This window comes from Thunnus albacares, chromosome 17 (genome assembly GCF_914725855.1).
Source record: "Thunnus albacares chromosome 17, fThuAlb1.1, whole genome shotgun sequence".
NCBI lineage: Eukaryota > Metazoa > Chordata > Actinopteri > Scombriformes > Scombridae > Thunnus > Thunnus albacares.
The window spans coordinates 903,001-917,606 of NC_058122.1; the positions used below are offsets into that span (position 1 = coordinate 903,001).

General features: G+C 38.9%; 1 long non-coding RNA gene across 1 annotated transcript; it reads left to right on the forward strand.

The window, feature by feature from the left end:
• Window positions 1–3,473: 3,473 nt before the first annotated feature.
• LOC122967390 lies at window positions 3,474–6,542 on the forward strand. Its single transcript, XR_006398589.1, has 2 exons — window positions 3,474–4,040; window positions 5,270–6,542. It is a non-coding gene; the product is annotated as an uncharacterized LOC122967390 (long non-coding RNA).
• The last annotated feature ends 8,064 nt before the right edge of the window (window positions 6,543–14,606 follow it).

Below are 14,606 nucleotides of genomic sequence, written 5' to 3' on the forward strand. Positions count from 1 at the left end.
GCACCTGTTTTTCTATGCTCATTATCCATCGCTGGTTTGTCTGTGTCATTGGACCTGATAAAGAGATTATAGATTAGATTAGGTTCTAGAAAGGTCTTCAAAAAAACAGTCTTGTATGGCTCTTTTTGCCAGCGTGGAAAACACAAAGCACTAGGTTGGACTTACTACCTAGTAAAGTTAAATTAGTTAAGTTAGTAAAGTTAAACTATCTTCCAGCAAAAGCAACAGTGTTGTGTTAATATTATGTTAACTGAGACAAAATGCTGTCATGCACTCATTTTAGCTAGCTAGAGCATTGCAAATATGAAGCTTTTCAACAGCTTTGTTATAATATGGCTCTGTTCTAAATGGCAGAAAATTCAACTATAGAAAGCCTCACAATTATTATTTTTTTACTACCTAGACAATGATAATGGCATGCCATTTCCTAACATTTTGAGGCATTAAGGCAAAATAAAAATGGTGTCTTACTCAGTGGTTGCTTATCAATGCAGCTCTGGACATCTGTGACAAAAGGCTGAGCAGGTTGTAATGTGTCCCTTTATGGTAACAGAGAGTGGCTGGCAGATGTGTTCCAAAGTTGAAATCAACAAAAATAAAATGCAAGCTGCAAAAACAATCTTTTGCAAGAAAATAAAAAAGATCTTTTTACGTCAGTTAAATTTTAAATTTTAGATCCCACCTTCCCAAGATGCTTAGCCAATTACAGTAAAGTTTACAATAAATTCCTGTAAATAATGGCATTCTCTTCAAGTGCTGTAATCACATTTTTTTCTCCCAGATTGCATTGAAGTTTACAGTGTGACACTATGACATTAATACAACAGAATACTGTTCAGACTTCACTATAAATTTACATGACATATTTACAGTGCAACTAATTTGTTGTACTTTTTCTTTATTATTTTAAATATCATGATTATTAGATTTTTTAAAATCATTTTCTTTTATGTAAAGCACTTTGTGTTGCCTGTTATTATTATTATTATTATTATTATTATTATTATTATTGTTGTTGTTGTTGTTGTTGTTGTTGTTATGTATTGTTTGTTTAATAACACAGACTGTGTATATCTCTATTATATTATCTATTATACTGTATATATGTTTTTTGTTTATTGATACATCATTGAACAAGACCATACTACAATATATGCTTAAAATTTATTTTACAGAGTAAATGATCTAAGATAATTAGGCTTTTACATAACCTGATAGTTCCTGTTGCCATCACAGAATTTTAGTTCTGAAAGCCAAAATAAATGGTAGAAAAGTGTCGGACACTGAGCTTCCTGAAAACTGTCTCCCCACTGTGCAGAGCCAGCAAACAATTCAACCCAGCTATTCCAATTTACTCCCATAATTGGCTGTCTGTGCAGAGAGAAAGTGGCTATATCTCAGGGTTTTCCTCCACCAGCCTGACGGCTTGTAATTAGAGGAGGGAAAGAGTCTGTTCCTTCAATTAAACAGCAGTTCAGCAGGAAAAAGGACTGCCCTCTTTTTGTACAGCAGACTAAAGGATCTGCACTCTACCCGCAAAATAAATACGCCACCACGTAATGAGCTAAGCATCGTGAGTGTGTATGTGTGTGTGTACATTGGGTAAATATCGGCGGTTATTTAAGCTGGATGATCTAATTTGTGAAAGCTGGGTGGAGACTGTAGGAGACAGAAGAAACTGCTTCCTTCCTACAGCAGCTCTTCAGTGTGATTATTCAAGATTTTAAGTGATCTTCTTTTAGCTTATAAAATGAAGAAGGCCACCAGTTTAAAGCCCTGCTCTATGACGACCCTGTAGTCAAATTCAAGAATTAGAAACCAGTATACTTACTGCTGATCACATGTAAAATTTGGCCAGGCAGGCATTTGTACCGTAGCTTTTTTCTTAGTGTAAATTCTCAAATAGTGGCATTTATTTACCTCATTCCAAATAGAACCAATAGGAATGAATAATGAGCCATATGCCATTCTCCTTGCCTTTGTGAATGCAAACTGTATCCCATAGTTTTTATTTCAGATCTGCCAAATATTTCAAAACCAGCTCTTATTTGAGAAAGTACAGTATTTGATAATGTCTGTTTCTCATTTCTGCTACACTGTACCATCATGGTAATAATTATTCAAGTGTCAAAGAATTTGTGTGTAATTTTGTTGAAATATAATAAAATCTACAGCAAGCTACAGCATCATTGTAGCCTAGTGGTTAAAGGGTAACTACACACTCAAATTCTGCAAGCAGTTTCAGTCTGGGGGGGTCAATACATAGCTGTAACCTGCCGTTTATCATGCTTTATTGTTAGTCAGCCCTGAATATAGCACAGTTAGCGACAAGCGGCCCCATGTGTTGTGTTTATTGCCACAGAGGAGGAACACATCTCTAATTTATGTACAAAATCCTTCTGTCACTTATCAGGCTTCAAAGTTGAAAGTAGACTTTATGTCATTTAAAACCATGAGTGTGAGAAGTGCACAGATTCTATCTCAATGTGTAAAATAGAAACACAGATAAACAGATTAAAAAAATACAAAGACATAAAAAGGTAACATTTTACAATAAGGGTACATTAATTAACATTAGTTAATGCCATAATAAGCATTAACTACAAGTTAATTAATAGTTAACTAAAGTGTCTGTTAATCATGTTAACTAAGGTATTAATTTATATATTATTTGATAGCTTATAAAGATGCTGATGACAATAGTAGGGCCCTATGATTTCTGCGATGCGGAAAAGATACAGACAGAATCACAGAATTTGATAATAAAAATGGAATCAACTGTAAAACACAGAATATCATGGATTTGGGCAAAATGTGGATGCAATTTATAACAATCATGGTTTTCCATACTATTATAAGCATCTTTTCACAGCCCCTAAGATGAATGAACAGAAAAAACTATACTGTGTGTTTTGGTGTCATTAACAGCTTCTGTCCTCCTCTGTCCTCCACTTCTGTGTGTCTGTGTTTCACTAAGGGCGGAGCCTAACTCCTCCACGACACACACGCACACACAGTCATGTTGAAGAGGCCCTCTGAGACAGCTAAGTCATCAAAAAAACTGAGGAATTCGACACTCACAGAGCAAAGCATGGATGTATAAAGAGAACTGGATACAGCGTCGGAGGCGGGGCCCCGTTCATTCCTATGAAAGTTGCTCAGTGGTGCATGAAGCAAAAAAAAATCAACTTCCCGGTATGAAAGTACCCGGATCTTCCACATTGTGCTGCCCATAGAGCATGCACACTTGTGACTTTCGCTGGCCGAGTCGGCTACTTCCGGTTTAACCCTCCGGCTAACTTGAATGGGGATAAAACAATTCAATCATGCGGCTCTTCGAGGCTTTTGAAATGTGATCAGACCGAACGGATTTTATTCTGATAGTGAGACAAGTCATTTTGTGGGGGTTGTGATGCTCAGAAAAACGTATCCACTGATTTTACAGACGTCTCTTTCACAATGTAAGTCTATGGGAAAAAGTCTTTTTGGGCTAGTGTGCATCACATGATGTTGTAATTACATGGTTTGGCCACTATGTCAAATTGGTCTCAAAGCCTGGCACTCTTCCCGTATCCAGTTCTCTTTATACATCCATGGAGCAGAGCAATATCCAAATGACTACTATGAGTCAGGAGAACAACTTTTCTCTAAGTTTTGCCAACATATGATTGACTGGATCCTCAAGAATACATGTGATGACCACCTACAATCAAAAGCTCACATCAAAAACCGAGAGAGGCAGCATGCTAGCAAGAGCTCATCACTTCAACAAACTCTCGGAAGTGCAACCATATTGTCAGATGCAAGACACAAGTTCGTTGAAGACTTCATGGCTGTATGTGCAGAGTCAGATATTCTGTTGGAAAATATGAAAAAGCTACATCCATTTCTGGTCAAGCATTGTAAACAGGGAGGAGTGTTGCCTGGACATGAGCAGCATATGGAGGTTGTCCTGCAGAAGATCCACGGGAAGAAATTTTTAGTAGTTGTCGACGAAACAACTGACGCAAGAGACTGCAGCGTTCTGAACATCATCATTGGTGAATAAGTCAAGGCGAGGCCGATTTGTTGCCTTCTCCCCCGCCGCCTGACTGTGCTTCCCACCACGGACTGTTTCTCCCTGACAGTCCCGGTGCTTCCTCCGCAGCTTCCACTTCACTCAGCTGCCCGTCAGACCAGCTGCTTCTTGCCACTTTAACTTGAATAACAAGTTCTGGTTGGATCCAAATGGCCAAGGGCTAACATTAGCTGGGAGGCTAGCGGAGCGTTAGCCGCAGCATGGCTAGAGGGAGGCACAGCCAGCTAGCCTCTGCTAGCCTCCCAGCTAACGTTAGCCCCGGCTCTCTATGTGGATTCAACTGGAGCACCGAGCCGCAGTTTGTTATTCAGGTTAAAGTGGGAAGAAGCAGCGGGTCTGACGGGCAGCTGAGTGAAGTGGAGCCTGTGGAGGAAACAACGGGACCATCAGGGTGAAACAGTTCGTCGAGGAGCTGCTATGTTTGGCTGCACAGATAGGAAACATCTCGGCTGACAGGACGTACCACTCTGTTTGGGAAAAAAACAACTTCTTTTTGGTTTATAATGGCGGTTGGCAACCAGCGTATTAGGTGCATTACCGCCACCTTCTGCTCCGGAGTGTGGACCAGAGATTAAATCCTACAAATTAATCCTGTCTGTCTAATTAACTCAAAGAAAACTACTACGTTACTGCTCTACGCACCTGGCAGGTTCATTAAAGTTTTAATGCTGAGATTCTGAACTCCAGTCTTCCTAAGTTCTTCCTTCATATATTGTCTTTCTTGATCATACTTAGTACAATCTATGCCTGCATGCATAATAGTCTCCTAAGCCAGATGGAAAAAATTATGTGCATGTCAGTATCTGCATCGGCAATCGGCAACAGTGAGTTGGAAATATCGGCATATCCGATATCGGCAAAAAATCATATCATGCAATCATCAATATCATGCATCCCTACAGTAAATGTATTGTATCTGTAATATTGTTGAAATGCATCTATTGTGAATTGTCTCCTATTAAACAGTGTTATAAAAATATTATACTTTCTGCAATGCATCCGAAAATAATTGAATTTGCATATTTCTATACATATTTGCATGATATCTGAATGATGAGGAATTAAAATATTAGATGATTATGAATTTTCTTATTATCCTATCAGAAACCTAAATACAATTTGTTAAATTGTTTTTGTTCGTTTTTTTCACTTAAAAGAATATTCTAAGTTTTTGCTTACGTTTCATTGCAGATTTGAAGACCAGTACTTTCTGACGTCATTTTCATGGAGATATGTAAATACTCAACCTTCTCCCAAGCAATTTTGGGCTTCCTACACAGCAATAGTCTGAACCACAGTAATGTCTGGGCAGTGGTCACATAATGCAGCCTACTGCCTGAAAGCATACAGGGATGTTCTGAAAGGTGTGGTGCTCAACATAACGCATGTGACCTGTCTCTGCCATGCAGGCCAAGGTTCCTTCCGAAGCAGTGAGCACCAGGTGGAATACCTGGTTTGAGGCAATGAAGTACCATGTAGAACATGTTCATCTGTATAGAGAGTTCTTGTTGACAGAAAATTCATCATCCTAAGTACTCCCAAACATCTTCAGCCTGCTGGAAACAGAGGAGAAGGTGCAGGCCCTCACCATCAAGCTGACCTTCATCTCCGAGGGCTGCGCCAAACTGATGACGGCTCTGATAATCCTGGAAGGAACCCATTGTCCCACAGCAGTTTCTGCACACAATGTAATGGAGGATTTGGAGGCCTACCTTGTGAATGGAACGGCCAAAACATGTGGATGTGCTGCCATAACTGATGAGCTGCTGAGAAAGATGGGGATTCAAGAGAGGAGAGAGGTGCTTGACCATCTTCATGATGCATTTCACCTGGCCCTCACAAAGTTCTCAATGCACTGGGACACACATCCAGCCAAAGAGGTCTACAGGCTGGTAAGGGTGTTTGATCTTAGTCAAGCTCCAGCCATGGAAAAGCAGATTGGAGCCTGCACACAACTGAACCCCCTAGCAAACCCATCAGCAGAGCTTAGTGAAGAATGGATTGCTTATCAGCACTGTGTGTCCAGGGAGCCTTTCATACCTGATCTCGCTGAATACTGGAGTGTGAGATTTCCAAGGGTTGCAGGGGTGGCAGTACCCTACATTTACTTCCCAGTCAGCTCAGTTGACTGTGAGAGGAGTTTAAGCAAATACAAGACTCTACTCACAGATAAGTGAGAGGCACTCACTGAGCTGAACACAAAGAGGCTGACAATCATGTACTTCAACAGAGATGTATGTGAAAGATGGAAGACTTAAAATAGACAGACACATACAGTAGGCCTAGCTCATCAAGTAGTTCCATAAATTTTGCCTGTGTTACAACAACAGATCGCTTGTTTTTTATAATGTGAAGTTCAAATGTGAAGCACTTTATTTTACAAAAGGATGGAATGTTTTGTTTTGTAACTGTACTGAAGCACTTTCTTTGATATTCATTCAATTTTGATTATTTTCTTATTGAATTTTTGAAATGTTGAAATTTTATTCATCCACCACATGACAAGATACTCTTTCCAATGACACAATGTGCTTATATTATAAAACACAGAATTCAGAAAAATTAAAATGGAAAACACAGAATTTGGGAGAAAATAAAATGGAATTTGGAAAAAATTAAAATGGATTTCATAGGGCTCCACATTAGTTAATACAGTAATAATAAATAATGTAGAGGTTTGCTTGTTCTTTTATCTTCCTTAACTTATAGCCTGTCCCTTAAGTAACACTTCATACATGCATGAAGTGTGCTGAATAAGCATAACTTAACCATAATTAATCATGTATTAATGCTCTTTGTGACCCTTGTAAATTTGAAGCAATCACACAGCTAAACATTAGTGAAACATTTTGAACAGGAGATTAATTCATCATGACAACCATCTGCTATCAACATGATTCATTCCAGATATAAAAAGATGAAGACTTTATGCTACATGTTAAAAGAAAATGAAATTATTTTATTTAGCAAATTTAACAATTTTAGTGTTCTTTGAAAGGAAAAACGAAAAAGTGATTTAACAATTTCACTGTTCTATGAAAATATCAACAAAAACATTTGTCTCACACCAGCGTTGTAGTCGAGTCCCCAGTGTTCGAGTCTGAGTCCAAGTCCGTGTCATCAAGGTTGAGTCTGAGTCAAGTTCGGTCAAAGAGCTGACATTCAAATATAAAGGTTTACATTAAACAAAAATGACATAGCTATGATTTCATATTAATTGCACCGATTGCAATTTTCTGGGCCGATTCTGATTTCCAATTTTTTAAAAGTCTGACATACTGATTCCAATTTTTGCTGATTCTGATTTTCTCTATAAGATTTTTTTTTTTTTTTTTTTTGGACTTAAAGGTATTACAAATTGTGAGCTTTGTATCTTCTTCACTTACACTAAAGAACTTCCATACCAACGACATGTGTATGTGTGGCTGTAGTGTCTTTGCGCTGTGTGCGCAACTGCATGTTGTGTGTGTGTGTGTGTGTGTGTGTGGCTGTGGCTTTCTGTGAACTGTGTGTGCGATGTGCATGTTGTGTGTGTGTAGCTACACTGTCTGTACCGCAGCTGCTGCTCTGTGCGTGACGTGAACCATAGTGTGGCTATGTGCAGAAAATGTAACCAGCAAAAAATCGGTTGTATATTACTTCTTTATCAATTAACGAGCTCGAGTCCTCGTCTTCAGCCTCTGAGTCCGAATGCAGTCAATGCTCAAGTCCAAGTCCAAGTCCAAGTCATCAGTGCTCAAGTGTGAGTCGAGTCGCAAGTTCTGAAAGTCAGGACAGTGTTGAAGTACTTGAGTCCAAGTCCTGGACTCAAGTACTACAATACTGTCTCACACACATGCCATTTGCATGTTAGTTTGAAAACTAAATTTTCAAGTAAAATTGAAGATCCTAGTTAACATAATAAATACAAGTTTTTGAGAGGATCTGATCTCTAAAAATGGGGACCATATATTTTACCATGTATGTTCTGAAATGTTACTAAGACATTACAATTGCAGAGTAAGTAAACTGAAACTGTACTGTAAAGGAAAGCAATGTTTAATCCTATGGTACTGAAAAGTCCTTACCACATCTTTCATCAAAATGGATGGTTTCCTTTCCCATGCAATATAGACAAATTTGAACCATATGTTCCATCGTATTACAAAGTATATTGTCCTCCTTAAGGTGTAGTAGCCACATGTAGACAGCTACCCAAACCCGATTCACAAAAGATATGAGTGTCAGGATGACGCCTTCAGCTCCAAATATTTATTGTAGACTCAAGGTGCATGAAGATGTGAAAACAGAGTGAAACTGAGAGGACAAAATACAACATAATTACTGTAATGTTTGCTATTCAGAGGCAAGTATGTAAGTGCACAAGCATGGTGAGCTCTGTATTAAATCCTATGTAATGATAATCAATAAAAGGATCAAAACCAAAAGAATAGTAATTAAACAGCTACATACAACACACCATTGAGGATGAAGGCTAAATGCTAAATATCAATAGCTAGTCACTGAAGAAACCAACATGACTGACTTAAACGCTAACAGAAACAATACCTTTGAAAGTTACTTTACTGTACTTTTGCACCTGAAACAGCTAATTTCTGTGTTTTTTCTCAATTATGGTTAAGTAATGCTTATTCAGCATTCTTATGCATTTATGAAGTGTTATTTAAGCGATAGTAGTTATATAGTTATATAGATGTTCCTTGATTAGGGAGGGACCAGAGAACTTTCAAATCCAAGCAGACATAAACAAACTCATTTTGGGCAGTTTTTACACACAATATGTATATTGTTCAATCACCTGTATTAAGATCATTTGCCAACAAAAATTGACCCGATATTCTCAACATTCCAGGATCTATTCCAGCCCGGGACCTTTGCTACATGTCAAAGTCTCATGTTCCTCTCTCCACCATCTCTATCAAATAAAGGCAACACCACCAAAATATCGGTAAATAAATACATAAATAAAATCATATGAATATAAAGTACATTTTAAATAAACAGTCCATAATAATCAGTCAATCAATAACTGTATTTGCCCCCAGTGGGGCAACTGGAGGGACCAAAAAACAAATACACAGTAAACATACTCAGTCAATTAAAAAGATTAAAAAATAAAAATAATAAGTTAAAACATTATGCAAATAACTGCCTTTTCCTCTTAGAGTTTAGGAGGTAGATGACAGAGGGTATAAAGGAGTGTTTGTATCTGTTGGTTTCAGCTAGTGGAAGTCTGAGGAGGGCACCAGATAGCAGAAACTGAAACTATGGATGTAAAGGATGGGAACAATCAGCCAGAATGGATTCTGTTTTCTTACATAACTGTTTATTGTAAAGACCCTTCAGTTTCCTGTGCAGTGCCTGTTGTTTAGCTGCAGACATTAACCACCTTATTGAGTACATTTTTGTGTTTTACCTTGAGAGAGTGATACCAGCAGATAAAGAAGAGGTGAGCACAGACTCAATAAAAGATCGATAAACATTGTTGTCAGGGTCCTGTCAACCTAGAACTTAGAGAGTTTCCTGAGACAAAAGAGATGCTGCTGGCTTTTCTTGTACACCATGCCAGTATTACTTGTAGGAGTCTCCTATTTCTATATTCTGGCCATCAATCACTGTACTGACAGGAGAGAGGTGAGAACATCTAAAATCAATACACATATCATTAGTCTTTGACACATTCAGTTCTAAAAATGATTCATGACACCAGTTTGAAAAATAGTCAATAACAGAACCATGGGAAATTTCCTTGCTGTTTAGCAGGCTCACTATTACTGTATCATCAGCAAACTTGAAGATGTGATGGTTTTTATACATGCTGCAGCAGTCATTAGTGTACAATATGTACAGCAGAGGAGAGAGGACGCATCGCTGGGGAGAGCCAGTGGATGTTATGGACAGCTAAGAAAACTGACCATTTACTCTCACTCTTTAGCATCCTGCACTTGAGGAAGTCTAGAATCCAGCCAACAATACTGCTGTCCAAGCCAAACTTATCTGTGAGTTTCTGGACTAGCAGATGTATCTGTATGGTGTTGAAAGCTGATGAAAGTCCACAAACAGTAATCTTGCATGGTTGTTAGAGCTCTCGAGGTGCTTGTATATGTAATTGAGCAGAGTTAGTGCGGCATCCTGAACCCCCCTCTTGGTTCTATATGCAGATTGCAGTGGGTCAAGAAGATGTTCAGTACCGTTCAGTATTTCTTTTGTGATCAAATTTTCAAATGACTTCATTATTATCGAGGTCAGTGCTGTGGGTCTGAAGTCATTCAGAGAGTTAGGAAGTTTGGTTTTGGCAACAGGAATTATGGTGGATTGTTTCCACTGTTAGGGTATCATCTGCTGAGAAAGTGACTGATTAAAAATATAATTAGGGCCTAGTTGTACCATACAGTGGGTGAGCATTCGACTACCAATATTATCAGGGCCAGCACTTGTTCTGGTTTCACAGTGTTTAGAAGTATTCATGACAGTGTGAATACTGAAAGGAGTGGCCAGATGAATGGATTACAGTAGAGTATTTTTTTAAATTGCTTTTCATAGCTATAATTATGCACATCAAATCTGGAGTAAAACCTGTTCATTTTTTGTGCCTGAACTTGATCTGAAGTGTACCTTTCTAGGGTCACTCTTTTCTTAACATTGTCAGTTAGCCCAACCATAGTCCTGATACTGTCCCAGGCTGAGCCCAAATTATCATTACTTAGCTTGTCTTCAACTTTCTGTTTGTAGCATAGTTTAGCCCTCCTAATTTCCTGTTTGATATTCTTTTGTATCCATTAAAAATCCATTTAAAAACCAGTTTCTTCTTATTTAATAACACTTTGAGGTGTCTGCTCACCCATGGTTTACTATTAGGGTAGATCTTAACTGACTTTACAGTTATAGCAATGTGTTCACAGTATGATATTCAGGAACTGACTACGTCCGTGAGTTTATCAATGTCGCCAGAAGATTCAATGAACTCCTCCCAGGCAGTGCTGTCCAGACAGCCTTGCAGTGTTAATGTGGCTTCCTCTGACCACATTTTAATGTCTCTAGGACAAGAGCCTGAAGTTCTTCAGTCTTATTGCGGAGGGAGTGGGCATTAGCCAGGATAAAGGAAGGCAAGGGGATGCAAGATGAGGGTTGCCGTCTTGTGTGTTCTCGCATCCCTCCTCTCCTACCCTGCTTCCTCGGTGTACGGAGCTCGAGCTCTAGGATTCAGGTGCATTGAGCAGTGACCAGGTGCCAAGTTGATGTCAACACCACCAATATGAAAAGCATAGTCCAATCCATGTCACTGAATAGTAACATGATTTAAGCAATTAATGTGGAGTTGAGGTCTACAGGTCAATACAGATGATGGCAAACTTAACAAACTTAAAAAGACAGTACAAACTTGTACAAATAGACAAACCAGCTCCCCGCTGCTGCTGGTCACGGCACGTGTATGCACCCCAATGCATAATAAAGTGGTGGCAGGATAACAAATAATACTAATATATTGATTTACTTCAACATAATACAGGCACAAACTATTAACACACCTCGCACTGACTCAGGAACACACTGATTCACAGAATAAATTGAACCTCCCTGTACTTTGAGGAATCGGAACTATAATTTATGGCCACCTCTGTTTCTGCTTTACACTAAGTTTAGCCAGGTAAATCTCAGACACAGAGGTTGGATTTTCATGTGTGCTCTACACATTAGAATATCAAGATTCAGGTTGACAATCAACAAGGTGGCCTGTTAGAATCCTCATGATGATTATGGAATAATATACTTTCTTGTGTACGTTGTACATGTTGCTTTGTTAGCACTAGAAGAGCAGCCGGAGCTCTTAGCAGTGAGTCTGATGAAGAGAAAATTATCGTCACTTTGAGGCAAATCAATGAAGCTTCTTTAAAAGGTAATTGAAGGTGTACTCTAGAGTCTTGGTGTGTGTGTGTGTGTGTGTGTGTGTGTGTGTGTGTGTGTGTGTGTGTGTGTGTGTGTGTGTGTGTGTGTATGAGTAATAAGCGGGCGTACTGGCTCCTCCTCAAGGGATGTGACATTTTCTACTACAAACAACACAGAATGAATCAGCCAATCAAAACGCCAGAGCCCTCTCACATCCTGACATGCATGGAATTACATTCACCACACACGAGAAATGACAGATCTTCTTACAATCACAGTTGGACAAATTAAAAGGTCATATATATATATACATATATATATATATATACACACACACACACACACACACACACACACACACATACATATATATATAGATAGATAGATAGATGGACAGATAGAAAGATATACACATATTCATATACATAATATATATATATATATATATATATATAGACGGGTGACATATTACAGGAAAAACCAACATAAAGTCTCTTAGTAAGGTGTTGGGCCACCATGTGTTGCCAGAACAGCTTCAATGCGCCTTGGCATTGATTCTACAAGTCTCTGGAACTTGTCTGGAGGGATGAACACCATTCTTCAAAAAGATATTCCCTCATTTGGTGTTTTGATGATGGTGGTGGAGAGTGCTGTTTAATGTGTCAGTCCAAAATCTCCCATAGGTGTTTAACTGTGTTTAGATCTGGTGACTGCGAAGGCCATAGCATATGATTGACATGATTTTCATACTCATCAAATCATTCAGTGACCCCTCGTGCCCTGTGAATTGGGGCATTGTCATCCTGGAAGAGACCACTCCCATCAGGATAGAAATGTCTCATCATAGGATAAAGGTGATCACTCAGAACAACTTTGTATTGATTTGCAGTGACCCTTCCCTCTAAGGGGACAAGTGGACCCAAACCATGCCAGCGAAATGCCCCCCACAGCATAACTGAGCCACCAGATCCCCTAACTGTAGCATTCAGGCCTGTACCAGTTTTTCCTTTAATTTGTCACCTGTCTGTATATAGTGTTGTGTTTCACTGACAGTACCTTAATCATGCTTGAAAAAACAGCAAAGTAGAAGCAACTGAATTTAATTTGTGAATGAGCAGAGCAGAGTGGTGAGTATGACATGACTCTGTTGTTGTACTGAAGGTATTAGTGCTGAATATGCTGAATTTCTGGTGTTGTGTCCATCTATTACAGTAGAAGTAATTCCACCCAGCTCAGTTTTCACCCAGCCTTTCTCAGTTCCTGCCCACCATTACTGAATACCAGCTTTTATTGGAGAATTTACAGTGTTTTGTTTATTTCTTGCTTTGCTGAAATGCTGACACAGTCTTTTTATTAGTCTTGTTTTGTGCCACACGCTGGTGCATACACACAGGCTTTCCGCTGCAGTGCAGTTTCAGAGAGACTGTGTATGTGTTTTGCTGTGTATGTCGAGTGTGTGAGTGTGCATACATTTGTGGTTATGTGGTCTTTTACCTACCACGCATGGTGGATCAAGGCAATTGAACACTGGCAGCAACGGTCATTCAGTCTGTTTGTGGAACTCAAATGTCAGCAGCAAAGGCTGAGACCTAAAGCTATGAAATAATGTAAAAGCACAGTGTGTGTGTTCAGCTGGGGAAATGTCCTCCACTGATGCAGAGTGGAGACAGAGGCTGTGACAGAGCTGCTGGTCCTCTATGTTCAGCTGACTTGAGCTTCATTGTGACTATGAAGAACTACATTACAAATTCATTAGCTTTCTATTTCCATTTTAAATGCATTATATTGAAGGAACTAATTCACTTCCCATTTCTGTGGAAAAACTGAAATTATATGAACAATGAGCTTTTAATTTACATTTCACTAACTCACTAACTGGACATGGTTCTAATTAATAACTTACACTTAATGAATAAAAAGGGTATATCAGGGTATTTCCTTAAAATAAAAGCGTAAAACATTTAACCAAATATAAACCAATAATTTGTATTTGCTATGTAAATACAAATTATACCACAGACAGACAACACTCACACACACTACATTCTCCACTCATGCATCACATTCACCACTGATAGCACTGATCTCCACACCCCATACTTGAGACATTTAGTTAACTCTTGAACAACACAGGGCCGGCTCAAAGCATAGGCCATATAGGCAGTCGCCTAGGGCGCTACCTTGTCTGGCGGGCGCTGGTCGCCCTCAAAGGAAAAAATAAATGAAATAAACAAAAAATAGATCAAAAATTCACCAGTGGGTGCCCCTCCTCATGTTCTGCCTTGGGATAAAATATGAACAAATACACAGAGCAAGATGGAAATACACTTTGCACCCCTGTTCCTCACCTGTACTGTGTGCACTGACAGAGGGATGATGCACCACAGACAGACAAAGTCTGTGACCAGATGTCAAGAGGCAGATGTTCGCATTTTATTTCGATATGAAAAGGTCCAAACCTTCAGGTGCACAAGGAAGAAAACGGACAAAAGAGGAGGAGGAAAAGATGAAAAATGGCAGCAGTTTATGAGAAAAGGATGATGTGTGGCAGAAAATTGCTGTTTTACCATCAGTGAGTTCTGTGACATGTTATGATTTACATTTAGTAATGCATAAATCACAACTTACTAATAATTTACGT